Source organism: Schistocerca serialis, unplaced genomic scaffold (genome assembly GCF_023864345.2).
Source record: "Schistocerca serialis cubense isolate TAMUIC-IGC-003099 unplaced genomic scaffold, iqSchSeri2.2 HiC_scaffold_103, whole genome shotgun sequence".
NCBI lineage: Eukaryota > Metazoa > Arthropoda > Insecta > Orthoptera > Acrididae > Schistocerca > Schistocerca serialis.
In genome coordinates this window covers 26810-45113 of record NW_026047217.1, presented here as the reverse complement: position 1 = coordinate 45113, position 18304 = coordinate 26810, and the positions used below count along the sequence as shown (strand labels likewise).

At 53.3% G+C, this 18304-nt stretch overlaps 55 non-coding genes across 55 annotated transcripts; 23 read left to right on the top strand and 32 right to left on the bottom strand.

Annotated features, from left to right (window-relative positions):
* Nucleotides 1-169: 169 nt before the first annotated feature.
* On the bottom strand, nucleotides 170-241 carry Trnad-guc (transfer RNA aspartic acid (anticodon GUC)). The gene has a single exon. It is a non-coding gene; the product is annotated as a tRNA-Asp (tRNA).
* A 107-nt stretch (nucleotides 242-348) lies between these two features.
* Nucleotides 349-420, bottom strand: Trnad-guc (transfer RNA aspartic acid (anticodon GUC)). The gene has a single exon. It is a non-coding gene; the product is annotated as a tRNA-Asp (tRNA).
* Nucleotides 421-527: 107 nt separating this feature from the next.
* Trnai-uau (transfer RNA isoleucine (anticodon UAU)) lies at nucleotides 528-619 on the bottom strand. The gene is given in 2 exon segments: nucleotides 528-563; nucleotides 582-619. It is a non-coding gene; the product is annotated as a tRNA-Ile (tRNA).
* A 377-nt stretch (nucleotides 620-996) lies between these two features.
* Trnar-acg (transfer RNA arginine (anticodon ACG)) lies at nucleotides 997-1069 on the top strand. Its single transcript has one exon. It is a non-coding gene; the product is annotated as a tRNA-Arg (tRNA).
* A 287-nt stretch (nucleotides 1070-1356) lies between these two features.
* Nucleotides 1357-1428, top strand: Trnam-cau (transfer RNA methionine (anticodon CAU)). Its single transcript has one exon. It is a non-coding gene; the product is annotated as a tRNA-Met (tRNA).
* Nucleotides 1429-1673: 245 nt separating this feature from the next.
* Trnad-guc (transfer RNA aspartic acid (anticodon GUC)) lies at nucleotides 1674-1745 on the bottom strand. Its single transcript has one exon. It is a non-coding gene; the product is annotated as a tRNA-Asp (tRNA).
* Nucleotides 1746-1852: 107 nt separating this feature from the next.
* Trnad-guc (transfer RNA aspartic acid (anticodon GUC)) lies at nucleotides 1853-1924 on the bottom strand. The gene has a single exon. It is a non-coding gene; the product is annotated as a tRNA-Asp (tRNA).
* A 107-nt stretch (nucleotides 1925-2031) lies between these two features.
* On the bottom strand, nucleotides 2032-2123 carry Trnai-uau (transfer RNA isoleucine (anticodon UAU)). The gene is given in 2 exon segments: nucleotides 2032-2067; nucleotides 2086-2123. It is a non-coding gene; the product is annotated as a tRNA-Ile (tRNA).
* Nucleotides 2124-2501: 378 nt separating this feature from the next.
* Nucleotides 2502-2574, top strand: Trnar-acg (transfer RNA arginine (anticodon ACG)). The gene has a single exon. It is a non-coding gene; the product is annotated as a tRNA-Arg (tRNA).
* Nucleotides 2575-3178: 604 nt separating this feature from the next.
* Nucleotides 3179-3250, bottom strand: Trnad-guc (transfer RNA aspartic acid (anticodon GUC)). The gene has a single exon. It is a non-coding gene; the product is annotated as a tRNA-Asp (tRNA).
* Nucleotides 3251-3357: 107 nt separating this feature from the next.
* Nucleotides 3358-3429, bottom strand: Trnad-guc (transfer RNA aspartic acid (anticodon GUC)). Its single transcript has one exon. It is a non-coding gene; the product is annotated as a tRNA-Asp (tRNA).
* Nucleotides 3430-3536: 107 nt separating this feature from the next.
* On the bottom strand, nucleotides 3537-3628 carry Trnai-uau (transfer RNA isoleucine (anticodon UAU)). The gene is given in 2 exon segments: nucleotides 3537-3572; nucleotides 3591-3628. It is a non-coding gene; the product is annotated as a tRNA-Ile (tRNA).
* Nucleotides 3629-4006: 378 nt separating this feature from the next.
* Trnar-acg (transfer RNA arginine (anticodon ACG)) lies at nucleotides 4007-4079 on the top strand. Its single transcript has one exon. It is a non-coding gene; the product is annotated as a tRNA-Arg (tRNA).
* A 287-nt stretch (nucleotides 4080-4366) lies between these two features.
* Nucleotides 4367-4438, top strand: Trnam-cau (transfer RNA methionine (anticodon CAU)). Its single transcript has one exon. It is a non-coding gene; the product is annotated as a tRNA-Met (tRNA).
* Nucleotides 4439-4862: 424 nt separating this feature from the next.
* Trnad-guc (transfer RNA aspartic acid (anticodon GUC)) lies at nucleotides 4863-4934 on the bottom strand. Its single transcript has one exon. It is a non-coding gene; the product is annotated as a tRNA-Asp (tRNA).
* A 107-nt stretch (nucleotides 4935-5041) lies between these two features.
* Trnai-uau (transfer RNA isoleucine (anticodon UAU)) lies at nucleotides 5042-5133 on the bottom strand. Its single transcript is given in 2 exon segments — nucleotides 5042-5077; nucleotides 5096-5133. It is a non-coding gene; the product is annotated as a tRNA-Ile (tRNA).
* A 378-nt stretch (nucleotides 5134-5511) lies between these two features.
* Nucleotides 5512-5584, top strand: Trnar-acg (transfer RNA arginine (anticodon ACG)). The gene has a single exon. It is a non-coding gene; the product is annotated as a tRNA-Arg (tRNA).
* A 287-nt stretch (nucleotides 5585-5871) lies between these two features.
* Trnam-cau (transfer RNA methionine (anticodon CAU)) lies at nucleotides 5872-5943 on the top strand. Its single transcript has one exon. It is a non-coding gene; the product is annotated as a tRNA-Met (tRNA).
* Nucleotides 5944-6188: 245 nt separating this feature from the next.
* On the bottom strand, nucleotides 6189-6260 carry Trnad-guc (transfer RNA aspartic acid (anticodon GUC)). The gene has a single exon. It is a non-coding gene; the product is annotated as a tRNA-Asp (tRNA).
* A 107-nt stretch (nucleotides 6261-6367) lies between these two features.
* Nucleotides 6368-6439, bottom strand: Trnad-guc (transfer RNA aspartic acid (anticodon GUC)). The gene has a single exon. It is a non-coding gene; the product is annotated as a tRNA-Asp (tRNA).
* A 107-nt stretch (nucleotides 6440-6546) lies between these two features.
* Trnai-uau (transfer RNA isoleucine (anticodon UAU)) lies at nucleotides 6547-6638 on the bottom strand. The gene is given in 2 exon segments: nucleotides 6547-6582; nucleotides 6601-6638. It is a non-coding gene; the product is annotated as a tRNA-Ile (tRNA).
* A 378-nt stretch (nucleotides 6639-7016) lies between these two features.
* Nucleotides 7017-7089, top strand: Trnar-acg (transfer RNA arginine (anticodon ACG)). The gene has a single exon. It is a non-coding gene; the product is annotated as a tRNA-Arg (tRNA).
* Nucleotides 7090-7376: 287 nt separating this feature from the next.
* On the top strand, nucleotides 7377-7448 carry Trnam-cau (transfer RNA methionine (anticodon CAU)). Its single transcript has one exon. It is a non-coding gene; the product is annotated as a tRNA-Met (tRNA).
* Nucleotides 7449-7872: 424 nt separating this feature from the next.
* On the bottom strand, nucleotides 7873-7944 carry Trnad-guc (transfer RNA aspartic acid (anticodon GUC)). The gene has a single exon. It is a non-coding gene; the product is annotated as a tRNA-Asp (tRNA).
* Nucleotides 7945-8051: 107 nt separating this feature from the next.
* Trnai-uau (transfer RNA isoleucine (anticodon UAU)) lies at nucleotides 8052-8143 on the bottom strand. Its single transcript is given in 2 exon segments — nucleotides 8052-8087; nucleotides 8106-8143. It is a non-coding gene; the product is annotated as a tRNA-Ile (tRNA).
* Nucleotides 8144-8521: 378 nt separating this feature from the next.
* Trnar-acg (transfer RNA arginine (anticodon ACG)) lies at nucleotides 8522-8594 on the top strand. Its single transcript has one exon. It is a non-coding gene; the product is annotated as a tRNA-Arg (tRNA).
* Nucleotides 8595-8881: 287 nt separating this feature from the next.
* Trnam-cau (transfer RNA methionine (anticodon CAU)) lies at nucleotides 8882-8953 on the top strand. The gene has a single exon. It is a non-coding gene; the product is annotated as a tRNA-Met (tRNA).
* Nucleotides 8954-9198: 245 nt separating this feature from the next.
* On the bottom strand, nucleotides 9199-9270 carry Trnad-guc (transfer RNA aspartic acid (anticodon GUC)). Its single transcript has one exon. It is a non-coding gene; the product is annotated as a tRNA-Asp (tRNA).
* Nucleotides 9271-9377: 107 nt separating this feature from the next.
* On the bottom strand, nucleotides 9378-9449 carry Trnad-guc (transfer RNA aspartic acid (anticodon GUC)). The gene has a single exon. It is a non-coding gene; the product is annotated as a tRNA-Asp (tRNA).
* Nucleotides 9450-9556: 107 nt separating this feature from the next.
* On the bottom strand, nucleotides 9557-9648 carry Trnai-uau (transfer RNA isoleucine (anticodon UAU)). Its single transcript is given in 2 exon segments — nucleotides 9557-9592; nucleotides 9611-9648. It is a non-coding gene; the product is annotated as a tRNA-Ile (tRNA).
* Nucleotides 9649-10026: 378 nt separating this feature from the next.
* Nucleotides 10027-10099, top strand: Trnar-acg (transfer RNA arginine (anticodon ACG)). Its single transcript has one exon. It is a non-coding gene; the product is annotated as a tRNA-Arg (tRNA).
* A 287-nt stretch (nucleotides 10100-10386) lies between these two features.
* Nucleotides 10387-10458, top strand: Trnam-cau (transfer RNA methionine (anticodon CAU)). The gene has a single exon. It is a non-coding gene; the product is annotated as a tRNA-Met (tRNA).
* A 424-nt stretch (nucleotides 10459-10882) lies between these two features.
* Nucleotides 10883-10954, bottom strand: Trnad-guc (transfer RNA aspartic acid (anticodon GUC)). Its single transcript has one exon. It is a non-coding gene; the product is annotated as a tRNA-Asp (tRNA).
* A 107-nt stretch (nucleotides 10955-11061) lies between these two features.
* Trnai-uau (transfer RNA isoleucine (anticodon UAU)) lies at nucleotides 11062-11153 on the bottom strand. The gene is given in 2 exon segments: nucleotides 11062-11097; nucleotides 11116-11153. It is a non-coding gene; the product is annotated as a tRNA-Ile (tRNA).
* A 378-nt stretch (nucleotides 11154-11531) lies between these two features.
* On the top strand, nucleotides 11532-11604 carry Trnar-acg (transfer RNA arginine (anticodon ACG)). Its single transcript has one exon. It is a non-coding gene; the product is annotated as a tRNA-Arg (tRNA).
* A 287-nt stretch (nucleotides 11605-11891) lies between these two features.
* Trnam-cau (transfer RNA methionine (anticodon CAU)) lies at nucleotides 11892-11963 on the top strand. The gene has a single exon. It is a non-coding gene; the product is annotated as a tRNA-Met (tRNA).
* A 245-nt stretch (nucleotides 11964-12208) lies between these two features.
* Nucleotides 12209-12280, bottom strand: Trnad-guc (transfer RNA aspartic acid (anticodon GUC)). Its single transcript has one exon. It is a non-coding gene; the product is annotated as a tRNA-Asp (tRNA).
* Nucleotides 12281-12387: 107 nt separating this feature from the next.
* Trnad-guc (transfer RNA aspartic acid (anticodon GUC)) lies at nucleotides 12388-12459 on the bottom strand. The gene has a single exon. It is a non-coding gene; the product is annotated as a tRNA-Asp (tRNA).
* A 107-nt stretch (nucleotides 12460-12566) lies between these two features.
* On the bottom strand, nucleotides 12567-12658 carry Trnai-uau (transfer RNA isoleucine (anticodon UAU)). Its single transcript is given in 2 exon segments — nucleotides 12567-12602; nucleotides 12621-12658. It is a non-coding gene; the product is annotated as a tRNA-Ile (tRNA).
* A 378-nt stretch (nucleotides 12659-13036) lies between these two features.
* On the top strand, nucleotides 13037-13109 carry Trnar-acg (transfer RNA arginine (anticodon ACG)). Its single transcript has one exon. It is a non-coding gene; the product is annotated as a tRNA-Arg (tRNA).
* A 287-nt stretch (nucleotides 13110-13396) lies between these two features.
* Nucleotides 13397-13468, top strand: Trnam-cau (transfer RNA methionine (anticodon CAU)). Its single transcript has one exon. It is a non-coding gene; the product is annotated as a tRNA-Met (tRNA).
* Nucleotides 13469-13892: 424 nt separating this feature from the next.
* Nucleotides 13893-13964, bottom strand: Trnad-guc (transfer RNA aspartic acid (anticodon GUC)). The gene has a single exon. It is a non-coding gene; the product is annotated as a tRNA-Asp (tRNA).
* A 107-nt stretch (nucleotides 13965-14071) lies between these two features.
* Trnai-uau (transfer RNA isoleucine (anticodon UAU)) lies at nucleotides 14072-14163 on the bottom strand. Its single transcript is given in 2 exon segments — nucleotides 14072-14107; nucleotides 14126-14163. It is a non-coding gene; the product is annotated as a tRNA-Ile (tRNA).
* Nucleotides 14164-14541: 378 nt separating this feature from the next.
* Nucleotides 14542-14614, top strand: Trnar-acg (transfer RNA arginine (anticodon ACG)). Its single transcript has one exon. It is a non-coding gene; the product is annotated as a tRNA-Arg (tRNA).
* A 287-nt stretch (nucleotides 14615-14901) lies between these two features.
* On the top strand, nucleotides 14902-14973 carry Trnam-cau (transfer RNA methionine (anticodon CAU)). Its single transcript has one exon. It is a non-coding gene; the product is annotated as a tRNA-Met (tRNA).
* Nucleotides 14974-15397: 424 nt separating this feature from the next.
* On the bottom strand, nucleotides 15398-15469 carry Trnad-guc (transfer RNA aspartic acid (anticodon GUC)). Its single transcript has one exon. It is a non-coding gene; the product is annotated as a tRNA-Asp (tRNA).
* A 107-nt stretch (nucleotides 15470-15576) lies between these two features.
* On the bottom strand, nucleotides 15577-15668 carry Trnai-uau (transfer RNA isoleucine (anticodon UAU)). Its single transcript is given in 2 exon segments — nucleotides 15577-15612; nucleotides 15631-15668. It is a non-coding gene; the product is annotated as a tRNA-Ile (tRNA).
* Nucleotides 15669-16046: 378 nt separating this feature from the next.
* On the top strand, nucleotides 16047-16119 carry Trnar-acg (transfer RNA arginine (anticodon ACG)). The gene has a single exon. It is a non-coding gene; the product is annotated as a tRNA-Arg (tRNA).
* Nucleotides 16120-16406: 287 nt separating this feature from the next.
* Trnam-cau (transfer RNA methionine (anticodon CAU)) lies at nucleotides 16407-16478 on the top strand. The gene has a single exon. It is a non-coding gene; the product is annotated as a tRNA-Met (tRNA).
* Nucleotides 16479-16723: 245 nt separating this feature from the next.
* On the bottom strand, nucleotides 16724-16795 carry Trnad-guc (transfer RNA aspartic acid (anticodon GUC)). Its single transcript has one exon. It is a non-coding gene; the product is annotated as a tRNA-Asp (tRNA).
* A 107-nt stretch (nucleotides 16796-16902) lies between these two features.
* Nucleotides 16903-16974, bottom strand: Trnad-guc (transfer RNA aspartic acid (anticodon GUC)). The gene has a single exon. It is a non-coding gene; the product is annotated as a tRNA-Asp (tRNA).
* Nucleotides 16975-17081: 107 nt separating this feature from the next.
* On the bottom strand, nucleotides 17082-17173 carry Trnai-uau (transfer RNA isoleucine (anticodon UAU)). Its single transcript is given in 2 exon segments — nucleotides 17082-17117; nucleotides 17136-17173. It is a non-coding gene; the product is annotated as a tRNA-Ile (tRNA).
* Nucleotides 17174-17551: 378 nt separating this feature from the next.
* Trnar-acg (transfer RNA arginine (anticodon ACG)) lies at nucleotides 17552-17624 on the top strand. The gene has a single exon. It is a non-coding gene; the product is annotated as a tRNA-Arg (tRNA).
* Nucleotides 17625-17911: 287 nt separating this feature from the next.
* On the top strand, nucleotides 17912-17983 carry Trnam-cau (transfer RNA methionine (anticodon CAU)). The gene has a single exon. It is a non-coding gene; the product is annotated as a tRNA-Met (tRNA).
* A 245-nt stretch (nucleotides 17984-18228) lies between these two features.
* On the bottom strand, nucleotides 18229-18300 carry Trnad-guc (transfer RNA aspartic acid (anticodon GUC)). Its single transcript has one exon. It is a non-coding gene; the product is annotated as a tRNA-Asp (tRNA).
* Between the last annotated feature and the right edge of the window lie 4 nt (nucleotides 18301-18304).

Below are 18304 nucleotides of genomic sequence, written 5' to 3'. Positions count from 1 at the left end.
TTAACAGCAAACCCCGTAATTCTGAAGTGTGAAGAATGCGAGAACCACTTCCTAAGATGTAGCATTTTTTAAGATTTCGCACCAACTACACTCCACGATCGCAAAGTTAATGCTCTTACGACCCCCATACGGGCAACACTCGAACAGGTTTGTGAGATAAAAATCGCACCTCCCCGGCGGGGAATCGAACGCCGGTCTCCCGCGTGACAGGCGGGGATACTAACCACTATACTACCGAGGATGCGCTGTAGACAGGTGCCCTTGTGCGAGAGATATGGTGCTAGTAGCCGCAAACGTCCTACACTAAGTTCGGCGAGTGATAGAGCAGCAATTAAAAATCGGATGTGCCTCCCCGGCGGGGAATCGAACCCCGGTCTCCCGCGTGACAGGCGGGGATACTAACCACTATACTACCGAGGAAGACGCAGCTAGCGTCTCGAATGCACAATTATGTTACTCAAATAGCTGATACATCTCAAACCTAGCCTCCTGTTGCTGTCAGAGACAGCTGCTATGAAATAAAAGTATGCCCCAGGTGAGGCTCGAACTCACAACCCCGGCATTGCTCACGGTTACTGCCTTATAAGTACCGTGCGCTAACCAATTGCGCCACTGGGGCTACAACACAGCGCTCTCAGTTAGCGGTATTCACTTTGCTGCAAACCAGTGGTGGCCACAGAAACATACGATCGCCACCTGATGCCATACTGCGACTTTGGCACCTGACTACCAATGCTTCGTGCTATTCTTGTTTCATATGCTACGCTTACATGCACATCAACCAGCTCTCGTCGTCGAGAAAACGCGGGAAAACGCGCGCCTTGCCTTCTGCTACCTGTCGAACAGCGAGAGCAGATGCGTGGCAAGCTCTAAGCTCTGCAGGCGCACTGCGGCCACGCAGCTGCACGAAAGGTACCTCCTTGGGAGCTTGCTCAGCCATGGAGAACACGTTTCTTAGCGAATTGCACTTGTCTCGTAGAAAGAAGTGCTGCCATTGGCCCTGTGGCGCAACGGATAACGCGTCTGACTACGGATCAGAAGATTCCAGGTTCGAATCCTGGCAGGGTCGGCATTCTGTTAGTTGCCGACGCGTAGCTGGGCAGTGGATATCGTATGTCGCCGCATCGTGGAGTGCTTTGTTGCTCCTGTGCATCTCGCAGCTGCATGTCGAGTCGATCGTGGTAAATATCGCTGCCTGCAAGCGTCAGCGTAGCGTCAGTCGAGCAAAGTCGAGACAAGTCAAGCTGAGAGCTGTAGGAGATGATACGCAATTAAATACAGGCGTGTGAAAGCGACGCAGACAACACTTCCCAAGTGTCCCACGTCACGTGGCGAAGAGCGGGCGCAAGCCTAGCCAGCAGAGTGGCGCAGTGGAAGCGTGCTGGGCCCATAACCCAGAGGTCCGTGGATCGAAACCACGCTCTGCTAAAATTATTTATTTTGCGGACTGCGTCGAGCTCGATTATTACGCCCACAGCGTGGGCTGGGGTGCTTTGACTCAGCGTTAACAGCAAACCCCGTAATTCTGAAGTGTGAAGAATGCGAGAACCACTTCCTAAGATGTAGCATTTTTTAAGATTTCGCACCAACTACACTCCACGATCGCAAAGTTAATGCTCTTACGACCCCCATACGGGCAACACTCGAACAGGTTTGTGAGATAAAAATCGCACCTCCCCGGCGGGGAATCGAACCCCGGTCTCCCGCGTGACAGGCGGGGATACTAACCACTATACTACCGAGGATGCGCTGTAGACAGGTGCCCTTGTGCGAGAGATATGGTGCTAGTAGCCGCAAACGTCCTACACTAAGTTCGGCGAGTGATAGAGCAGCAATTAAAAATCGGATGTGCCTCCCCGGCGGGGAATCGAACCCCGGTCTCCCGCGTGACAGGCGGGAATACTAACCACTATACTACCGAGGAAGACGCAGCTAGCGTCTCGAATGCACAATTATGTTACTCAAATAGCTGATACATCTCAAACCTAGCCTCCTGTTGCTGTCAGAGACAGCTGCTATGAAATAAAAGTATGCCCCAGGTGAGGCTCGAACTCACAACCCCGGCATTGCTCACGGCTACTGCCTTATAAGTACCGTGCGCTAACCAATTGCGCCACTGGGGCTACAACACAGCGCTCTCAGTTAGCGGTATTCACTTTGCTGCAAACCAGTGGTGGCCACAGAAACATACGATCGCCACCTGATGCCATACTGCGACTTTGGCACCTGACTACCAATGCTTCGTGCTATTCTTGTTTCATATGCTACGCTTACATGCACATCAACCGGCTCTCGTCGTCGAGAAAACGCGGGAAAACGCGCGCCTTGCCTTCTGCTACCTGTCGAACAGCGAGAGCAGATGCGTGGCAAGCTCTAAGCTCTGCAGGCGCACTGCGGCCACGCAGCTGCACGAAAGGTACCTTCCTTGGGAGCTTGCTCAGCCATGGAGAACACGTTTCTTAGCGAATTGCACTTGTCTCGTAGAAAGAAGTGCTGCCATTGGCCCTGTGGCGCAACGGATAACGCGTCTGACTACGGATCAGAAGATTCCAGGTTCGAATCCTGGCAGGGTCGGCATTCTGTTAGTTGCCGACGCGTAGCTGGGCAGTGGATTTCGTATGTCGCCGCATCGTGGAGTGCTTTGTTGCTCCTGTGCATCTCGCAGCTGCATGTCGAGTCGATCGTGGTAAATATCGCTGCCTGCAAGCGTCAGCGTAGCGTCAGTCGAGCAAAGTCGAGACAAGTCAAGCTGAGAGCTGTAGGAGATGATACGCAATTAAATACAGGCGTGTGAAAGCGACGCAGACAACACTTCCCAAGTGTCCCACGTCACGTGGCGAAGAGCGGGCGCAAGCCTAGCCAGCAGAGTGGCGCAGTGGAAGCGTGCTGGGCCCATAACCCAGAGGTCCGTGGATCGAAACGACGCTCTGCTAAAATTATTTATTTTGCGGACTGCGTCGAGCTCGATTATTACGCCCACAGCGTGGGCTGGGGTGCTTTGACTCAGCGTTAACAGCAAACCCCGTAATTCTGAAGTGTGAAGAATGCGAGAACCACTTCCTAAGATGTAGCATTTTTTAAGATTTCGCACCAACTACACTCCACGATCGCAAAGTTAATGCTCTTACGACCCCCATACGGGCAACACTCGAACAGGTTTGTGAGATAAAAATCGCACCTCCCCGGCGGGGAATCGAACCCCGGTCTCCCGCGTGACAGGCGGGGATACTAACCACTATACTACCGAGGATGCGCTGTAGACAGGTGCCCTTGTGCGAGAGATATGGTGCTAGTAGCCGCAAACGTCCTACACTAAGTTCGGCGAGTGATAGAGCAGCAATTAAAAATCGGATGTGCCTCCCCGGCGGGGAATCGAACCCCGGTCTCCCGCGTGACAGGCGGGAATACTAACCACTATACTACCGAGGAAGACGCAGCTAGCGTCTCGAATGCACAATTATGTTACTCAAATAGCTGATACATCTCAAACCTAGCCTCCTGTTGCTGTCAGAGACAGCTGCTATGAAATAAAAGTATGCCCCAGGTGAGGCTCGAACTCACAACCCCGGCATTGCTCACGGCTACTGCCTTATAAGTACCGTGCGCTAACCAATTGCGCCACTGGGGCTACAACACAGCGCTCTCAGTTAGCGGTATTCACTTTGCTGCAAACCAGTGGTGGCCACAGAAACATACGATCGCCACCTGATGCCATACTGCGACTTTGGCACCTGACTACCAATGCTTCGTGCTATTCTTGTTTCATATGCTACGCTTACATGCACATCAACCGGCTCTCGTCGTCGAGAAAACGCGGGAAAACGCGCGCCTTGCCTTCTGCTACCTGTCGAACAGCGAGAGCAGATGCGTGGCAAGCTCTAAGCTCTGCAGGCGCACTGCGGCCACGCAGCTGCACGAAAGGTACCTTCCTTGGGAGCTTGCTCAGCCATGGAGAACACGTTTCTTAGCGAATTGCACTTGTCTCGTAGAAAGAAGTGCTGCCATTGGCCCTGTGGCGCAACGGATAACGCGTCTGACTACGGATCAGAAGATTCCAGGTTCGAATCCTGGCAGGGTCGGCATTCTGTTAGTTGCCGACGCGTAGCTGGGCAGTGGATTTCGTATGTCGCCGCATCGTGGAGTGCTTTGTTGCTCCTGTGCATCTCGCAGCTGCATGTCGAGTCGATCGTGGTAAATATCGCTGCCTGCAAGCGTCAGCGTAGCGTCAGTCGAGCAAAGTCGAGACAAGTCAAGCTGAGAGCTGTAGGAGATGATACGCAATTAAATACAGGCGTGTGAAAGCGACGCAGACAACACTTCCCAAGTGTCCCACGTCACGTGGCGAAGAGCGGGCGCAAGCCTAGCCAGCAGAGTGGCGCAGTGGAAGCGTGCTGGGCCCATAACCCAGAGGTCCGTGGATCGAAACCACGCTCTGCTAAAATTATTTATTTTGCGGACTGCGTCGAGCTCGATTATTACGCCCACAGCGTGGGCTGGGGTGCTTTGACTCAGCGTTAACAGCAAACCCCGTAATTCTGAAGTGTGAAGAATGCGAGAACCACTTCCTAAGATGTAGCATTTTTTAAGATTTCGCACCAACTACACTCCACGATCGCAAAGTTAATGCTCTTACGACCCCCATACGGGCAACACTCGAACAGGTTTGTGAGATAAAAATCGCACCTCCCCGGCGGGGAATCGAACGCTGGTCTCCCGCGTGACAGGCGGGGATACTAACCACTATACTACCGAGGATGCGCTGTAGACAGGTGCCCTTGTGCGAGAGATATGGTGCTAGTAGCCGCAAACGTCCTACACTAAGTTCGGCGAGTGATAGAGCAGCAATTAAAAATCGGATGTGCCTCCCCGGCGGGGAATCGAACCCCGGTCTCCCGCGTGACAGGCGGGGATACTAACCACTATACTACCGAGGAAGACGCAGCTAGCGTCTCGAATGCACAATTATGTTACTCAAATAGCTGATACATCTCAAACCTAGCCTCCTGTTGCTGTCAGAGACAGCTGCTATGAAATAAAAGTATGCCCCAGGTGAGGCTCGAACTCACAACCCCGGCATTGCTCACGGCTACTGCCTTATAAGTACCGTGCGCTAACCAATTGCGCCACTGGGGCTACAACACAGCGCTCTCAGTTAGCGGTATTCACTTTGCTGCAAACCAGTGGTGGCCACAGAAACATACGATCGCCACCTGATGCCATACTGCGACTTTGGCACCTGACTACCAATGCTTCGTGCTATTCTTGTTTCATATGCTACGCTTACATGCACATCAACCGGCTCTCGTCGTCGAGAAAACGCGGGAAAACGCGCGCCTTGCCTTCTGCTACCTGTCGAACAGCGAGAGCAGATGCGTGGCAAGCTCTAAGCTCTGCAGGCGCACTGCGGCCACGCAGCTGCACGAAAGGTACCTTCCTTGGGAGCTTGCTCAGCCATGGAGAACACGTTTCTTAGCGAATTGCACTTGTCTCGTAGAAAGAAGTGCTGCCATTGGCCCTGTGGCGCAACGGATAACGCGTCTGACTACGGATCAGAAGATTCCAGGTTCGAATCCTGGCAGGGTCGGCATTCTGTTAGTTGCCGACGCGTAGCTGGGCAGTGGATTTCGTATGTCGCCGCATCGTGGAGTGCTTTGTTGCTCCTGTGCATCTCGCAGCTGCATGTCGAGTCGATCGTGGTAAATATCGCTGCCTGCAAGCGTCAGCGTAGCGTCAGTCGAGCAAAGTCGAGACAAGTCAAGCTGAGAGCTGTAGGAGATGATACGCAATTAAATACAGGCGTGTGAAAGCGACGCAGACAACACTTCCCAAGTGTCCCACGTCACGTGGCGAAGAGCGGGCGCAAGCCTAGCCAGCAGAGTGGCGCAGTGGAAGCGTGCTGGGCCCATAACCCAGAGGTCCGTGGATCGAAACCACGCTCTGCTAAAATTATTTATTTTGCGGACTGCGTCGAGCTCGATTATTACGCCCACAGCGTGGGCTGGGGTGCTTTGACTCAGCGTTAACAGCAAACCCCGTAATTCTGAAGTGTGAAGAATGCGAGAACCACTTCCTAAGATGTAGCATTTTTTAAGATTTCGCACCAACTACACTCCACGATCGCAAAGTTAATGCTCTTACGACCCCCATACGGGCAACACTCGAACAGGTTTGTGAGATAAAAATCGCACCTCCCCGGCGGGGAATCGAACCCCGGTCTCCCGCGTGACAGGCGGGGATACTAACCACTATACTACCGAGGATGCGCTGTAGGCAGGTGCCCTTGTGCGAGAGATATGGTGCTAGTAGCCGCAAACGTCCTACACTAAGTTCGGCGAGTGATAGAGCAGCAATTAAAAATCGGATGTGCCTCCCCGGCGGGGAATCGAACCCCGGTCTCCCGCGTGACAGGCGGGGATACTAACCACTATACTACCGAGGAACACGCAGCTAGCGTCTCGAATGCACAATTATGTTACTCAAATAGCTGATACATCTCAAACCTAGCCTCCTGTTGCTGTCAGAGACAGCTGCTATGAAATAAAAGTATGCCCCAGGTGAGGCTCGAACTCACAACCCCGGCATTGCTCACGGCTACTGCCTTATAAGTACCGTGCGCTAACCAATTGCGCCACTGGGGCTACAACACAGCGCTCTCAGTTAGCGGTATTCACTTTGCTGCAAACCAGTGGTGGCCACAGAAACATACGATCGCCACCTGATGCCATACTGCGACTTTGGCACCTGACTACCAATGCTTCGTGCTATTCTTGTTTCATATGCTACGCTTACATGCACATCAACCGGCTCTCGTCGTCGAGAAAACGCGGGAAAACGCGCGCCTTGCCTTCTGCTACCTGTCGAACAGCGAGAGCAGATGCGTGGCAAGCTCTAAGCTCTGCAGGCGCACTGCGGCCACGCAGCTGCACGAAAGGTACCTTCCTTGGGAGCTTGCTCAGCCATGGAGAACACGTTTCTTAGCGAATTGCACTTGTCTCGTAGAAAGAAGTGCTGCCATTGGCCCTGTGGCGCAACGGATAACGCGTCTGACTACGGATCAGAAGATTCCAGGTTCGAATCCTGGCAGGGTCGGCATTCTGTTAGTTGCCGACGCGTAGCTGGGCAGTGGATTTCGTATGTCGCCGCATCGTGGAGTGCTTTGTTGCTCCTGTGCATCTCGCAGCTGCATGTCGAGTCGATCGTGGTAAATATCGCTGCCTGCAAGCGTCAGCGTAGCGTCAGTCGAGCAAAGTCGAGACAAGTCAAGCTGAGAGCTGTAGGAGATGATACGCAATTAAATACAGGCGTGTGAAAGCGACGCAGACAACACTTCCCAAGTGTCCCACGTCACGTGGCGAAGAGCGGGCGCAAGCCTAGCCAGCAGAGTGGCGCAGTGGAAGCGTGCTGGGCCCATAACCCAGAGGTCCGTGGATCGAAACCACGCTCTGCTAAAATTATTTATTTTGCGGACTGCGTCGAGCTCGATTATTACGCCCACAGCGTGGGCTGGGGTGCTTTGACTCAGCGTTAACAGCAAACCCCGTAATTCTGAAGTGTGAAGAATGCGAGAACCACTTCCTAAGATGTAGCATTTTTTAAGATTTCGCACCAACTACACTCCACGATCGCAAAGTTAATGCTCTTACGACCCCCATACGGGCAACACTCGAACAGGTTTGTGAGATAAAAATCGCACCTCCCCGGCGGGGAATCGAACGCTGGTCTCCCGCGTGACAGGCGGGGATACTAACCACTATACTACCGAGGATGCGCTGTAGACAGGTGCCCTTGTGCGAGAGATATGGTGCTAGTAGCCGCAAACGTCCTACACTAAGTTCGGCGAGTGATAGAGCAGCAATTAAAAATCGGATGTGCCTCCCCGGCGGGGAATCGAACCCCGGTCTCCCGCGTGACAGGCGGGGATACTAACCACTATACTACCGAGGAAGACGCAGCTAGCGTCTCGAATGCACAATTATGTTACTCAAATAGCTGATACATCTCAAACCTAGCCTCCTGTTGCTGTCAGAGACAGCTGCTATGAAATAAAAGTATGCCCCAGGTGAGGCTCGAACTCACAACCCCGGCATTGCTCACGGCTACTGCCTTATAAGTACCGTGCGCTAACCAATTGCGCCACTGGGGCTACAACACAGCGCTCTCAGTTAGCGGTATTCACTTTGCTGCAAACCAGTGGTGGCCACAGAAACATACGATCGCCACCTGATGCCATACTGCGACTTTGGCACCTGACTACCAATGCTTCGTGCTATTCTTGTTTCATATGCTACGCTTACATGCACATCAACCGGCTCTCGTCGTCGAGAAAACGCGGGAAAACGCGCGCCTTGCCTTCTGCTACCTGTCGAACAGCGAGAGCAGATGCGTGGCAAGCTCTAAGCTCTGCAGGCGCACTGCGGCCACGCAGCTGCACGAAAGGTACCTTCCTTGGGAGCTTGCTCAGCCATGGAGAACACGTTTCTTAGCGAATTGCACTTGTCTCGTAGAAAGAAGTGCTGCCATTGGCCCTGTGGCGCAACGGATAACGCGTCTGACTACGGATCAGAAGATTCCAGGTTCGAATCCTGGCAGGGTCGGCATTCTGTTAGTTGCCGACGCGTAGCTGGGCAGTGGATTTCGTATGTCGCCGCATCGTGGAGTGCTTTGTTGCTCCTGTGCATCTCGCAGCTGCATGTCGAGTCGATCGTGGTAAATATCGCTGCCTGCAAGCGTCAGCGTAGCGTCAGTCGAGCAAAGTCGAGACAAGTCAAGCTGAGAGCTGTAGGAGATGATACGCAATTAAATACAGGCGTGTGAAAGCGACGCAGACAACACTTCCCAAGTGTCCCACGTCACGTGGCGAAGAGCGGGCGCAAGCCTAGCCAGCAGAGTGGCGCAGTGGAAGCGTGCTGGGCCCATAACCCAGAGGTCCGTGGATCGAAACCACGCTCTGCTAAAATTATTTATTTTGCGGACTGCGTCGAGCTCGATTATTACGCCCACAGCGTGGGCTGGGGTGCTTTGACTCAGCGTTAACAGCAAACCCCGTAATTCTGAAGTGTGAAGAATGCGAGAACCACTTCCTAAGATGTAGCATTTTTTAAGATTTCGCACCAACTACACTCCACGATCGCAAAGTTAATGCTCTTACGACCCCCATACGGGCAACACTCGAACAGGTTTGTGAGATAAAAATCGCACCTCCCCGGCGGGGAATCGAACCCCGGTCTCCCGCGTGACAGGCGGGGATACTAACCACTATACTACCGAGGATGCGCTGTAGACAGGTGCCCTTGTGCGAGAGATATGGTGCTAGTAGCCGCAAACGTCCTACACTAAGTTCGGCGAGTGATAGAGCAGCAATTAAAAATCGGATGTGCCTCCCCGGCGGGGAATCGAACCCCGGTCTCCCGCGTGACAGGCGGGAATACTAACCACTATACTACCGAGGAAGACGCAGCTAGCGTCTCGAATGCACAATTATGTTACTCAAATAGCTGATACATCTCAAACCTAGCCTCCTGTTGCTGTCAGAGACAGCTGCTATGAAATAAAAGTATGCCCCAGGTGAGGCTCGAACTCACAACCCCGGCATTGCTCACGGCTACTGCCTTATAAGTACCGTGCGCTAACCAATTGCGCCACTGGGGCTACAACACAGCGCTCTCAGTTAGCGGTATTCACTTTGCTGCAAACCAGTGGTGGCCACAGAAACATACGATCGCCACCTGATGCCATACTGCGACTTTGGCACCTGACTACCAATGCTTCGTGCTATTCTTGTTTCATATGCTACGCTTACATGCACATCAACCGGCTCTCGTCGTCGAGAAAACGCGGGAAAACGCGCGCCTTGCCTTCTGCTACCTGTCGAACAGCGAGAGCAGATGCGTGGCAAGCTCTAAGCTCTGCAGGCGCACTGCGGCCACGCAGCTGCACGAAAGGTACCTTCCTTGGGAGCTTGCTCAGCCATGGAGAACACGTTTCTTAGCGAATTGCACTTGTCTCGTAGAAAGAAGTGCTGCCATTGGCCCTGTGGCGCAACGGATAACGCGTCTGACTACGGATCAGAAGATTCCAGGTTCGAATCCTGGCAGGGTCGGCATTCTGTTAGTTGCCGACGCGTAGCTGGGCAGTGGATTTCGTATGTCGCCGCATCGTGGAGTGCTTTGTTGCTCCTGTGCATCTCGCAGCTGCATGTCGAGTCGATCGTGGTAAATATCGCTGCCTGCAAGCGTCAGCGTAGCGTCAGTCGAGCAAAGTCGAGACAAGTCAAGCTGAGAGCTGTAGGAGATGATACGCAATTAAATACAGGCGTGTGAAAGCGACGCAGACAACACTTCCCAAGTGTCCCACGTCACGTGGCGAAGAGCGGGCGCAAGCCTAGCCAGCAGAGTGGCGCAGTGGAAGCGTGCTGGGCCCATAACCCAGAGGTCCGTGGATCGAAACCACGCTCTGCTAAAATTATTTATTTTGCGGACTGCGTCGAGCTCGATTATTACGCCCACAGCGTGGGCTGGGGTGCTTTGACTCAGCGTTAACAGCAAACCCCGTAATTCTGAAGTGTGAAGAATGCGAGAACCACTTCCTAAGATGTAGCATTTTTTAAGATTTCGCACCAACTACACTCCACGATCGCAAAGTTAATGCTCTTACGACCCCCATACGGGCAACACTCGAACAGGTTTGTGAGATAAAAATCGCACCTCCCCGGCGGGGAATCGAACGCTGGTCTCCCGCGTGACAGGCGGGGATACTAACCACTATACTACCGAGGATGCGCTGTAGACAGGTGCCCTTGTGCGAGAGATATGGTGCTAGTAGCCGCAAACGTCCTACACTAAGTTCGGCGAGTGATAGAGCAGCAATTAAAAATCGGATGTGCCTCCCCGGCGGGGAATCGAACCCCGGTCTCCCGCGTGACAGGCGGGGATACTAACCACTATACTACCGAGGAAGACGCAGCTAGCGTCTCGAATGCACAATTATGTTACTCAAATAGCTGATACATCTCAAACCTAGCCTCCTGTTGCTGTCAGAGACAGCTGCTATGAAATAAAAGTATGCCCCAGGTGAGGCTCGAACTCACAACCCCGGCATTGCTCACGGCTACTGCCTTATAAGTACCGTGCGCTAACCAATTGCGCCACTGGGGCTACAACACAGCGCTCTCAGTTAGCGGTATTCACTTTGCTGCAAACCAGTGGTGGCCACAGAAACATACGATCGCCACCTGATGCCATACTGCGACTTTGGCACCTGACTACCAATGCTTCGTGCTATTCTTGTTTCATATGCTACGCTTACATGCACATCAACCGGCTCTCGTCGTCGAGAAAACGCGGGAAAACGCGCGCCTTGCCTTCTGCTACCTGTCGAACAGCGAGAGCAGATGCGTGGCAAGCTCTAAGCTCTGCAGGCGCACTGCGGCCACGCAGCTGCACGAAAGGTACCTTCCTTGGGAGCTTGCTCAGCCATGGAGAACACGTTTCTTAGCGAATTGCACTTGTCTCGTAGAAAGAAGTGCTGCCATTGGCCCTGTGGCGCAACGGATAACGCGTCTGACTACGGATCAGAAGATTCCAGGTTCGAATCCTGGCAGGGTCGGCATTCTGTTAGTTGCCGACGCGTAGCTGGGCAGTGGATTTCGTATGTCGCCGCATCGTGGAGTGCTTTGTTGCTCCTGTGCATCTCGCAGCTGCATGTCGAGTCGATCGTGGTAAATATCGCTGCCTGCAAGCGTCAGCGTAGCGTCAGTCGAGCAAAGTCGAGACAAGTCAAGCTGAGAGCTGTAGGAGATGATACGCAATTAAATACAGGCGTGTGAAAGCGACGCAGACAACACTTCCCAAGTGTCCCACGTCACGTGGCGAAGAGCGGGCGCAAGCCTAGCCAGCAGAGTGGCGCAGTGGAAGCGTGCTGGGCCCATAACCCAGAGGTCCGTGGATCGAAACCACGCTCTGCTAAAATTATTTATTTTGCGGACTGCGTCGAGCTCGATTATTACGCCCACAGCGTGGGCTGGGGTGCTTTGACTCAGCGTTAACAGCAAACCCCGTAATTCTGAAGTGTGAAGAATGCGAGAACCACTTCCTAAGATGTAGCATTTTTTAAGATTTCGCACCAACTACACTCCACGACCGCAAAGTTAATGCTCTTACGACCCCCATACGGGCAACACTCGAACAGGTTTGTGAGATAAAAATCGCACCTCCCCGGCGGGGAATCGAACCCCGGTCTCCCGCGTGACAGGCGGGGATACTAACCACTATACTACCGAGGATGCGCTGTAGACAGGTGCCCTTGTGCGAGAGATATGGTGCTAGTAGCCGCAAACGTCCTACACTAAGTTCGGCGAGTGATAGAGCAGCAATTAAAAATCGGATGTGCCTCCCCGGCGGGGAATCGAACCCCGGTCTCCCGCGTGACAGGCGGGAATACTAACCACTATACTACCGAGGAAGACGCAGCTAGCGTCTCGAATGCACAATTATGTTACTCAAATAGCTGATACATCTCAAACCTAGCCTCCTGTTGCTGTCAGAGACAGCTGCTATGAAATAAAAGTATGCCCCAGGTGAGGCTCGAACTCACAACCCCGGCATTGCTCACGGCTACTGCCTTATAAGTACCGTGCGCTAACCAATTGCGCCACTGGGGCTACAACACAGCGCTCTCAGTTAGCGGTATTCACTTTGCTGCAAACCAGTGGTGGCCACAGAAACATACGATCGCCACCTGATGCCATACTGCGACTTTGGCACCTGACTACCAATGCTTCGTGCTATTCTTGTTTCATATGCTACGCTTACATGCACATCAACCGGCTCTCGTCGTCGAGAAAACGCGGGAAAACGCGCGCCTTGCCTTCTGCTACCTGTCGAACAGCGAGAGCAGATGCGTGGCAAGCTCTAAGCTCTGCAGGCGCACTGCGGCCACGCAGCTGCACGAAAGGTACCTTCCTTGGGAGCTTGCTCAGCCATGGAGAACACGTTTCTTAGCGAATTGCACTTGTCTCGTAGAAAGAAGTGCTGCCATTGGCCCTGTGGCGCAACGGATAACGCGTCTGACTACGGATCAGAAGATTCCAGGTTCGAATCCTGGCAGGGTCGGCATTCTGTTAGTTGCCGACGCGTAGCTGGGCAGTGGATTTCGTATGTCGCCGCATCGTGGAGTGCTTTGTTGCTCCTGTGCATCTCGCAGCTGCATGTCGAGTCGATCGTGGTAAATATCGCTGCCTGCAAGCGCCAGCGTAGCGTCAGTCGAGCAAAGTCGAGACAAGTCAAGCTGAGAGCTGTAGGAGATGATACGCAATTAAATACAGGCGTGTGAAAGCGACGCAGACAACACTTCCCAAGTGTCCCACGTCACGTGGCGAAGAGCGGGCGCAAGCCTAGCCAGCAGAGTGGCGCAGTGGAAGCGTGCTGGGCCCATAACCCAGAGGTCCGTGGATCGAAACCACGCTCTGCTAAAATTATTTATTTTGCGGACTGCGTCGAGCTCGATTATTACGCCCACAGCGTGGGCTGGGGTGCTTTGACTCAGCGTTAACAGCAAACCCCGTAATTCTGAAGTGTGAAGAATGCGAGAACCACTTCCTAAGATGTAGCATTTTTTAAGATTTCGCACCAACTACACTCCACGATCGCAAAGTTAATGCTCTTACGACCCCCATACGGGCAACACTCGAACAGGTTTGTGAGATAAAAATCGCACCTCCCCGGCGGGGAATCGAACGCTGGTCTCCCGCGTGACAGGCGGGGATACTAACCACTATACTACCGAGGATGCGCTGTAGACAGGTGCCCTTGTGCGAGAGATATGGTGCTAGTAGCCGCAAACGTCCTACACTAAGTTCGGCGAGTGATAGAGCAGCAATTAAAAATCGGATGTGCCTCCCCGGCGGGGAATCGAACCCCGGTCTCCCGCGTGACAGGCGGGAATACTAACCACTATACTACCGAGGAAGACGCAGCTAGCGTCTCGAATGCACAATTATGTTACTCAAATAGCTGATACATCTCAAACCTAGCCTCCTGTTGCTGTCAGAGACAGCTGCTATGAAATAAAAGTATGCCCCAGGTGAGGCTCGAACTCACAACCCCGGCATTGCTCACGGCTACTGCCTTATAAGTACCGTGCGCTAACCAATTGCGCCACTGGGGCTACAACACAGCGCTCTCAGATAGCGGTATTCACTTTGCTGCAAACCAGTGGTGGCCACAGAAACATACGATCGCCACCTGATGCCATACTGCGACTTTGGCACCTGACTACCAATGCTTCGTGCTATTCTTGTTTCATATGCTACGCTTACATGCACATCAACCGGCTCTCGTCGTCGAGAAAACGCGGGAAAACGCGCGCCTTGCCTTCTGCTACCTGTCGAACAGCGAGAGCAGATGCGTGGCAAGCTCTAAGCTCTGCAGGCGCACTGCGGCCACGCAGCTGCACGAAAGGTACCTTCCTTGGGAGCTTGCTCAGCCATGGAGAACACGTTTCTTAGCGAATTGCACTTGTCTCGTAGAAAGAAGTGCTGCCATTGGCCCTGTGGCGCAACGGATAACGCGTCTGACTACGGATCAGAAGATTCCAGGTTCGAATCCTGGCAGGGTCGGCATTCTGTTAGTTGCCGACGCGTAGCTGGGCAGTGGATTTCGTATGTCGCCGCATCGTGGAGTGCTTTGTTGCTCCTGTGCATCTCGCAGCTGCATGTCGAGTCGATCGTGGTAAATATCGCTGCCTGCAAGCGTCAGCGTAGCGTCAGTCGAGCAAAGTCGAGACAAGTCAAGCTGAGAGCTGTAGGAGATGATACGCAATTAAATACAGGCGTGTGAAAGCGACGCAGACAACACTTCCCAAGTGTCCCACGTCACGTGGCGAAGAGCGGGCGCAAGCCTAGCCAGCAGAGTGGCGCAGTGGAAGCGTGCTGGGCCCATAACCCAGAGGTCCGTGGATCGAAACCACGCTCTGCTAAAATTATTTATTTTGCGGACTGCGTCGAGCTCGATTATTACGCCCACAGCGTGGGCTGGGGTGCTTTGACTCAGCGTTAACAGCAAACCCCGTAATTCTGAAGTGTGAAGAATGCGAGAACCACTTCCTAAGATGTAGCATTTTTTAAGATTTCGCACCAACTACACTCCACGATCGCAAAGTTAATGCTCTTACGACCCCCATACGGGCAACACTCGAACAGGTTTGTGAGATAAAAATCGCACCTCCCCGGCGGGGAATCGAACGCTGGTCTCCCGCGTGACAGGCGGGGATACTAACCACTATACTACCGAGGATGCGCTGTAGACAGGTGCCCTTGTGCGAGAGATATGGTGCTAGTAGCCGCAAACGTCCTACACTAAGTTCGGCGAGTGATAGAGCAGCAATTAAAAATCGGATGTGCCTCCCCGGCGGGGAATCGAACCCCGGTCTCCCGCGTGACAGGCGGGGATACTAACCACTATACTACCGAGGAAGACGCAGCTAGCGTCTTGAATGCACAATTATGTTACTCAAATAGCTGATACATCTCAAACCTAGCCTCCTGTTGCTGTCAGAGACAGCTGCTATGAAATAAAAGTATGCCCCAGGTGAGGCTCGAACTCACAACCCCGGCATTGCTCACGGCTACTGCCTTATAAGTACCGTGCGCTAACCAATTGCGCCACTGGGGCTACAACACAGCGCTCTCAGTTAGCGGTATTCACTTTGCTGCAAACCAGTGGTGGCCACAGAAACATACGATCGCCACCTGATGCCATACTGCGACTTTGGCACCTGACTACCAATGCTTCGTGCTATTCTTGTTTCATATGCTACGCTTACATGCACATCAACCGGCTCTCGTCGTCGAGAAAACGCGGGAAAACGCGCGCCTTGCCTTCTGCTACCTGTCGAACAGCGAGAGCAGATGCGTGGCAAGCTCTAAGCTCTGCAGGCGCACTGCGGCCACGCAGCTGCACGAAAGGTACCTTCCTTGGGAGCTTGCTCAGCCATGGAGAACACGTTTCTTAGCGAATTGCACTTGTCTCGTAGAAAGAAGTGCTGCCATTGGCCCTGTGGCGCAACGGATAACGCGTCTGACTACGGATCAGAAGATTCCAGGTTCGAATCCTGGCAGGGTCGGCATTCTGTTAGTTGCCGACGCGTAGCTGGGCAGTGGATTTCGTATGTCGCCGCATCGTGGAGTGCTTTGTTGCTCCTGTGCATCTCGCAGCTGCATGTCGAGTCGATCGTGGTAAATATCGCTGCCTGCAAGCGTCAGCGTAGCGTCAGTCGAGCAAAGTCGAGACAAGTCAAGCTGAGAGCTGTAGGAGATGATACGCAATTAAATACAGGCGTGTGAAAGCGACGCAGACAACACTTCCCAAGTGTCCCACGTCACGTGGCGAAGAGCGGGCGCAAGCCTAGCCAGCAGAGTGGCGCAGTGGAAGCGTGCTGGGCCCATAACCCAGAGGTCCGTGGATCGAAACCACGCTCTGCTAAAATTATTTATTTTGCGGACTGCGTCGAGCTCGATTATTACGCCCACAGCGTGGGCTGGGGTGCTTTGACTCAGCGTTAACAGCAAACCCCGTAATTCTGAAGTGTGAAGAATGCGAGAACCACTTCCTAAGATGTAGCATTTTTTAAGATTTCGCACCAACTACACTCCACGATCGCAAAGTTAATGCTCTTACGACCCCCATACGGGCAACACTCGAACAGGTTTGTGAGATAAAAATCGCACCTCCCCGGCGGGGAATCGAACCCCGGTCTCCCGCGTGACAGGCGGGGATACTAACCACTATACTACCGAGGATGCGCTGTAGACAGGTGCCCTTGTGCGAGAGATATGGTGCTAGTAGCCGCAAACGTCCTACACTAAGTTCGGCGAGTGATAGAGCAGCAATTAAAAATCGGATGTGCCTCCCCGGCGGGGAATCGAACCCCGGTCTCCCGCGTGACAGGCGGGAATACTAACCACTATACTACCGAGGAAGACGCAGCTAGCGTCTCGAATGCACAATTATGTTACTCAAATAGCTGATACATCTCAAACCTAGCCTCCTGTTGCTGTCACAGACAGCTGCTATGAAATAAAAGTATGCCCCAGGTGAGGCTCGAACTCACAACCCCGGCATTGCTCACGGCTACTGCCTTATAAGTACCGTGCGCTAACCAATTGCGCCACTGGGGCTACAACACAGCGCTCTCAGTTAGCGGTATTCACTTTGCTGCAAACCAGTGGTGGCCACAGAAACATACGATCGCCACCTGATGCCATACTGCGACTTTGGCACCTGACTACCAATGCTTCGTGCTATTCTTGTTTCATATGCTACGCTTACATGCACATCAACCGGCTCTCGTCGTCGAGAAAACGCGGGAAAACGCGCGCCTTGCCTTCTGCTACCTGTCGAACAGCGAGAGCAGATGCGTGGCAAGCTCTAAGCTCTGCAGGCGCACTGCGGCCACGCAGCTGCACGAAAGGTACCTTCCTTGGGAGCTTGCTCAGCCATGGAGAACACGTTTCTTAGCGAATTGCACTTGTCTCGTAGAAAGAAGTGCTGCCATTGGCCCTGTGGCGCAACGGATAACGCGTCTGACTACGGATCAGAAGATTCCAGGTTCGAATCCTGGCAGGGTCGGCATTCTGTTAGTTGCCGACGCGTAGCTGGGCAGTGGATTTCGTATGTCGCCGCATCGTGGAGTGCTTTGTTGCTCCTGTGCATCTCGCAGCTGCATGTCGAGTCGATCGTGGTAAATATCGCTGCCTGCAAGCGTCAGCGTAGCGTCAGTCGAGCAAAGTCGAGACAAGTCAAGCTGAGAGCTGTAGGAGATGATACGCAATTAAATACAGGCGTGTGAAAGCGACGCAGACAACACTTCCCAAGTGTCCCACGTCACGTGGCGAAGAGCGGGCGCAAGCCTAGCCAGCAGAGTGGCGCAGTGGAAGCGTGCTGGGCCCATAACCCAGAGGTCCGTGGATCGAAACCACGCTCTGCTAAAATTATTTATTTTGCGGACTGCGTCGAGCTCGATTATTACGCCCACAGCGTGGGCTGGGGTGCTTTGACTCAGCGTTAACAGCAAACCCCGTAATTCTGAAGTGTGAAGAATGCGAGAACCACTTCCTAAGATGTAGCATTTTTTAAGATTTCGCACCAACTACACTCCACGATCGCAAAGTTAATGCTCTTACGACCCCCATACGGGCAACACTCGAACAGGTTTGTGAGATAAAAATCGCACCTCCCCGGCGGGGAATCGAACCCCGGTCTGCCGCGTGACAGGCGGGGATACTAACCACTATACTACCGAGGATGCG